We start from the raw sequence: 7,603 nt of genomic DNA on the forward strand, positions 1-7,603 counted from the left end.
CAAGGATAGATGTGCTAGTCTGAGCGACATTTTCAGAGTTTAAGGTCAAAGAAGTACCTCTTGAGATTTACACCTGATATGCCGTAATTAGGGAAATGGACGAAAAGCTAGAAAAGATTGGAATCCCTAGAGAATGGAGTTCAGAATTGTTAGATCTAAAGCTTCGCAGCACCTGGAACCTGGCAATACTTCAGACTTCTCCACTCTGGGAAGTCCTACTGGATTAACCCAGATGGGGCCAGGGACGTGCACATTCTTCCAAACGGACGTCTGGTAGCGACTTCTCCCTACCGAACTAAGCGGGACGCGCACCGTCGGCGGAAACTATGGTATCAGCTACCTATAAATAGAGGAAAAGACGCCACCTAAAATATGCGAGCCAGGTCGATACTCTGAACAAGTGAAGTTTCATGTACCTATAGTTATGATACCAACCTTGCATAGTTTTGCCACGAAGATTTTTGCAAAAGATATATCTTCTCGCTGAGGAGTATGGTAGCCAGCGTGAACAGTAAAGAAGAGCGCTTTTGAAACACTATCTGATTACACATCCGGGTTCGGATATATAGATAGTTGTAAATGTCTAGTGGGTTGGGTTGGTAGACCAGCCTTGCCTGAAACCCCTCCTGCTTAAAAATAAAGGTCAAAAATAAATAAATAAATAAATGCATCCAACGTGGAAATTCACAACAGCAATGACGTGACATCACTTCCTGTGATAGCGTAAAAGGACAGGATATTCGTTACTACTGCTTTTGGCCAATTCCTCTGCACATCATTATGGATAGGAACAAATACATATCTTTCTTGAATTACCGGTCAGCAACCAAACTTAGTTTGCCAGTATTTTCTCGAAGTGATGAAGAAGCAACAGAAATATATCTGTATATGTAGCGTTATCCTAGTATCCGCTTCCTTGTGAAAAGCTTCTAAGGAGGAAATCTGTGTCCTCTGACGGTTACATAAAACTTTTCTTTCATCACTGAAGCTTCCAGCAATCACCAGTACGCCGTGAAATTAGGCGGATGCGTCAATAACTCGTTCCTTTTGTTTTCCTCTAATGAATGGAAATTCTTCCATATGTGAGGTAATGGAACATCGATGATATCTATCACACGACGCACAGGAACCAAAATGCTTGCCAAAACAGAAATAATTTAATAATTACACGATGTGAACAAATTTAAACAGTAGGTAGCTACTATGAAAAAAAGGTTTCCACTTTTACGCACTTTGACTTTAGAAAAACTATGGAATCATTGTTTAAACATTTGTTCACTATTATTATCGTGCCGTACATCCGTCAGGAATACATGATAATCCGTTTTTAGCTCGAAAAAATCGGTCGCATGAGTGAAAAGATCAACATTTTCGGAAATTGGCCGCCATCTTGAATTCTGAACTTCCTCTTCAGATTTCGAGATGCCAACATCGATATTCGTGTTCAGCAGGTCTAAATTAGTAAAAAACGCCTATTTGGCCAAATGTTGTCTGAAATGCCCCTAGAACCTGTTAAGGGCGCGCTATCAGTATTGTGTGTTGCCTATCTCACAATAGCTTTCTTATGGGAAACATGCCTAACGGAATTCATACCGTTTTTAAAAAATATACATTTTTTTTCGGAAATGTTTGTTATTTCTTGTTCTTAAATGTATGTAAATTATGAGTGAACGGTTTATATTGCATTAAAACTCATAGCTCATTCTCTGAAAGTGTATAAAGTAGACGTTCGATTACAATGGCAACCTTTTGTGTATAATTCAAAGGTCAAAGAAGTTTTTGAAATATAAATTGTTTCTCCAGATTCTTGAACATATAAGGAATAAAACGTGATGTAAAAATGGATAATATGTGGTTTCTAAAGCACAAACGGTATGAACTCCGTACACTTGAAAATAACTCGTAAAACAATTATAGAAAAGAAATCTGTGCTCAGTGTAGTTCAACGTGTATCCACTAAGATGGCTACGGTATACTATTCTTACAAAGCGGGAAATTTAAACTGGAGTACTTATTGGAATGTATTAATGTATCTATTTTTTAGCAGTATAACTTATTCCTTTTATTGGCTTTGTTGGTTATTAATGCAGATAAAATGTATCCAGCAAAAAACCGTACCATAAGTAGGAATTACACTGGTTAACGTTACCTACATTCAAAATTTGGGTTAGGAAACTGGCAAAAGAAGTATTTATAAACATTGAGTTTAGGATCATGGGATTTTTCACTCTACGTTATAATTAATTAATATAAAAATTTCAGAGCTTACAACAAAAAGAGGTTATGTGGGATGGTGTTTCTGAATTGATAATACAGTGTTAATACTGCTTACGTTTACCAGACGAAGCGCTACTTATGGGCAAGAATACTCTCGCCCAAGTTGCTATCTAATAGCACTGTCGACTTGTACGATGGTATTTACACCTCGGAAGTGCTATCAGACAACTCTGCAAGAAATCAGTAACTGAAGATTATATATTTATTCGATAATAAATGTACACGTCACTTACAACTAAATTTAAGCACTATTAATAATAACGAAACCCCACCGATTGGATGCCATCTTGGTTCCCATAATTTGAATGAACTACATACTATCGGCATTGAATAATTCAATCGTTGAGTGAAGGATCTCAATGTTATCGGTATTATATCAAAATATGATTTCACACCCAAACAAATAACATTCAATTATGAGTTAGTATTGCTGACTTGCAAATCTGGTTTTCCTAAAAATATTGCGTGGATTGTCCTTTGTGATCATAAAGGCTGAGTATTCCTTAAGGCCGATTCACATTATTATCGGGTCAGGTTACGGTCAGAACATGAACAGTACAGAAATACACGGTTACAATAATTGACCGCACCGTGTTCTGACCATGATGTGACCGATGGCCTTATATAAACGCACTGCAATGACATCGTTCGGTAAAATGATAATCGGAAAAAAATGTACTCGGTGTCGGAAGTCAATCTTCGGAAATGTGTACAGTCGAAGGATAGCCTAAAACAATCCATTAATAGAACTATATTAAAATAAAGATCCTCAACTTTACTTACCTAGGTAGGTACTGTTTTTTTTTGTTATTTTGCAGTTAATAGAAAATCAGGTAAACATAATCCATAACATAACCCAACTTTGAATGGCATTTCAGGAATTACAATTAGGCACTGTTATTGGCATTCAATTGAATTACTGAACAAAACCGCATATTATGGTAAATAAGTATTTTTAGGTAGAATTTATTTCGCAAGATCACTAAATTCCCTTTTTAGAGTTACGGAACGATATTTACAGTTACAAGTGGTAACCAAAGATAAGCAAAATACTATTTTTTTTTAATTTTATCTCAAGACGAATGTATGCGAGTGTCAGCGACCTAACGAAGTACAAATAGGGATCGCGGATTCGGGATGGCAGCACAAAGCAACGAATATTTCAAAAATACTTCTTAGTTCACTTTTCTTACACCATGGCGTGCAAACGCACCCTTAAAACGCTGCTTTTTATAAAAGTGAACCAGTCTATAAAATAAAGACAAATAACAATTCATAAAAACGTAGAATATTATCACAATATAGATACATTTCAAATATTAATAAAATTATTGATTTTGGAGAGGTTTTTCTCTTGACTGTCTCAGCTTGCTTAAGCGTATCCACTCACCTACCGCCAATTCAATGGCACTTTCGCTAGTGTCAAGGAAAGTTTGCCGAACGGCATCTGGATAAAAGAAAGTTCTATAAGACAAACTGCGTTCCCACCAAAACAGTTTTCATTATGTAAAAAATAAGTGTTGCTTACTTAAAATATTATTCATCAATTCCAAATGCTTGAACGGAAAATGATTCCTTTTCCCAAGAAGGGAACAGCTAATCCCCAAACAAAAAAAAGTGAAATATAAATTTATACTTACACAAACACTGAACCAAAACAACACCGACTTTTTTCAATATAGCGTCAAAAAGAACTTTATCTTTCGTTTGAAGTTAACTGTTGAGGTTATGTGTCCCGCGGCGGTGAACCTTTACTCTTTACTAGAGGTATATGCGTACTGCTTTAAAGCGACTTTTCAGATATACTTCACCTAGCTGAAATAATATGAATGAATTGTATTTGAAAATAACGGTTTAACATCAATAAGAAACAAGTTTTTACGTCTTCCCACCAAAAAGTAAAACTGTACATAAACACCACAAAAATTCTGTTCATCAACCGCGTTCGCGTGTCACATAGGAGATAGAAATGGCGTCTCATGACAGTACGAGACTACGCAAAAGGTGGTGTACCTATCTTATGGATAAGAAAAGAAATTTTGTATTAACAACCTTATAGATGTACAGTCTCTTGTAAAAGTAATGTCCCTCGGATACCTACCACTGTAGCATAGGTAACCAACATCCCAACCGACTAGTCCAAGTTGGATTTGGGGGTGTGGGAGGTAGGTAGGTATCTAATGCGGTTCGTTTTCAGCAGGTATTCCCACTTTGCCAAACTAAAAATAAGTTAGTAGAATGAAAATGAATGGCATCGATTTATTAGCTCAAAAGATCTGCGCTGCTTTAACCTATCCTTGGTTTAATACAATAGAAATTTTTACATTTCAATTGGTTTGGTTCGTTTTAAATTTGGAAATAGTTTAGCTAAAATAATGACATTTACTTTTAATTTTTTCGAGTAGATTTTCTTCTAACAAAATAAATGTGATGATTTTGTCGTTTTATACTGACATTGAAATTGAAGTCTCATTATTAATTACTCGGGCCTCCTAATGGAATGCGATTATCTGCACTGGAAGCGCAACAATGCCGTTCCTTTTGTAACTACCACCTCCCATTCCTTTCAAACCCCGGGATGGCACCCGCGGAAAAATTCAGCTGTTTTAATTATTTTTCCCTAATTTCTAATCATTTCACCTGCATGAAAAAGCCGGTTTAACTGGTAACTAATTTTTTTGTCAAAAAATATTATACCTATAACCTGGACTAAATATCCTTATAAATGCCTACCTACTCAGAAATATGCAACGTAAAAGCTCTCCTAAACTAAATTCGATATTAAATCAACCACGACCAAGTATCACAAATGCATATCATTTAATTTCTGATGTTAGTTACAAAAGAAAGGTATTGTTGCACAGTGCACTTGTAGGGCAATTAATCGCATTCCATGAGGAGACCTACTCGCAAGTAATTATTAATGACACTGGAATTTCAATGTCATTAAAGGACAAGAATATCACCTTTATTTCGTTAGAAGAAAACCTACTCAAAAAATTAAAAAGTGAAAGGCCATTATTTTGTCTTAATAGTCTCTAGCTAAACTATTTGCAAATTTAAAACGCACCAAACCAATTGTAAGAAATGTAAAAATGTTTACTGCACCAAGCCAAGGATGTGCAGCGCAGATCCTTTGAGCTAATAAATCGATGGCATTCACTTTTATTCTACTAACTAGTATTTAGTTTGGCTAAATGGGAATATCTGCTGAAAATGAACCGCATTAGATAGCTACCTCGCACACCCGCAAATCCAACTTGGACTAGGCGACTGGGATGTTGGTTGCCTATGCTACAGTGGTAGGTACCTATCCGAGGGACATTACTTTTACAAGAGACTGTACAATAAGACTTTGTTAGTGAAGCCAAAAAGGCGGAGGCACATAGCGTAAGTTATTGTTTTCAATTTTCAATTTTGATGGTGCGATAAGTATCGAAATTTCGGCACCCTTACATTTGATAGAAAATTGAACATAATTACCGTATTGAATACTTGAGCCATCTGTAACAATTTTAAAGTAAAAATTACTAGATCAGGCACTCGACCAAATTTTGAAATGTTGGTCGGTATTCTGAATAGAGGCGGCTATATGCCGATAAGCACAAGGTAGTCAGAAGTACTACTTTAATAGATATAAATCTGTTATAGGTACATTTTGTTGGTAAAATCCTCGAGACGATTCAAAATATAGGGCGAGTCTCTAACGTGAAATAATTTCAGCGGGTTTTTTTTCGGACATATACTCGCACACGTCGATACGCTCTTTTTGATGTAACGAAATTTTATACAGGGTGTTCCAAATTTGAGATATGATGATGACAACCCTAATTTTTTATAACTATTCTTACACAGTATATCATGTCAAATGACAAAAAATAAAAATTTGAAATTTGGCACACGTGTAACATGTGGGACATAAAAAAAACGATTCAAAATACTAATCGACTTGTCCGAGCATGACTTTACTTAGTTAGAGAGTTAGAGGTGCCGTGCGGTGCAGTGGTGTTGAAGTTCGACTGCGGTACCAAGGGTCCCTGATTCGAATCCGAGTTTGGGCATAGATATTTGTAAGTGTATAGTGGGTTGGGTTGGTAGAGCAGCCTTGGCTGAAATTCGGCCCACTTAAAAATAAAAACCTTTTTTTTTCGGTAAAACGGTTATTTTGATTTCGGCTGGATAACGAACGTAAGACTGTCAAAAACGTTTTTTTTTAGTATCTAATGGTTTCAGCTATTTTGTCAAGAATTTGGCACCTGGTTTTTCGGGCATTTGCAAATATATCTGTAAAAAGGTAGCTTTTAATTTGACTTTGGCCGTCTTCTAGAGGTAGTCGAAAAGTTTATTAGAGCTCGAATCGCGATCTCTCTTTCTCGTGTCGGCAATAGAAGTTGGAGCTATGCGAAATGTCCCAAAAAGTTGAGTACTATTTTGTGGAGGGTTTTTAGTGGAATCCACCAAAATGCGAATGTGGTATCCCCCGACAACTAATAGAATCTGCCCCATAAAATGCGCTGAAGTTCCTTCGATCTCACACGAGGATAATTTTCTAATACCAAAAATTTGTAGGGTATACAATTTAGTAGGTGACTGCCAAATGTCAATCCTAGGTCTTAGCTATGGTAGTTGGATTTGTATACGCTCCACATGCGACCAGTTAATTTAAAAGTATTAAAGTAATCTACTTTTATGATTCAATACCAATATTTTCAAAGGTGATTGGCATGATTCATTTCCATCAATAGGATAATAAAAGAGACATTAACTAATGTGTATTTTACGCTTTTAAATGGTCGCGTGTAGGGTGTACCGTGCGTAAACCAAACTGGGCTCATCCCCTGGCAGAAGCAGAATGGACGGTAGTAATTTAAATTTTGGTGGGCGATTTTATGAGTGTAAACGAATTAAATGCTTTGACCTTGCATAGTTTTACATTTTACGATTCTACAATTTTACACCTTTCCGTAATTTATACGAGGTTGGTCCAAAAATTAATTACATTATATTTTTAAGGCATTTTCCAAAAGGTCGGTCGCGAGTGACTATGTCTATACTAGTTTAATCTAGAGGACCAAACTCGACGTTACTACAAAAAATTCATTTTACCCTACTTATCCGGTAACAATTTTGAAATTCTCATTAGTTTTATACCGTTTTGTGAAACGGCTCATGTGTTTATTTTGAAGATCCATGTATATGTTTTTCATTTGCCAATCTCCGACTGCATAAATTAATTAAATCATTTTGTTGGCGTTAACATATTGGCTAATTATTATAACACATAAAAAGGTTTTAAGTCGAATAACTTCAGCGCATTTTCCATGCA

Source organism: Photinus pyralis, unplaced genomic scaffold, assembly GCF_008802855.1.
Source record: "Photinus pyralis isolate 1611_PpyrPB1 unplaced genomic scaffold, Ppyr1.3 Ppyr1.4_LG3a, whole genome shotgun sequence".
Classification (NCBI taxonomy): domain Eukaryota; kingdom Metazoa; phylum Arthropoda; class Insecta; order Coleoptera; family Lampyridae; genus Photinus; species Photinus pyralis.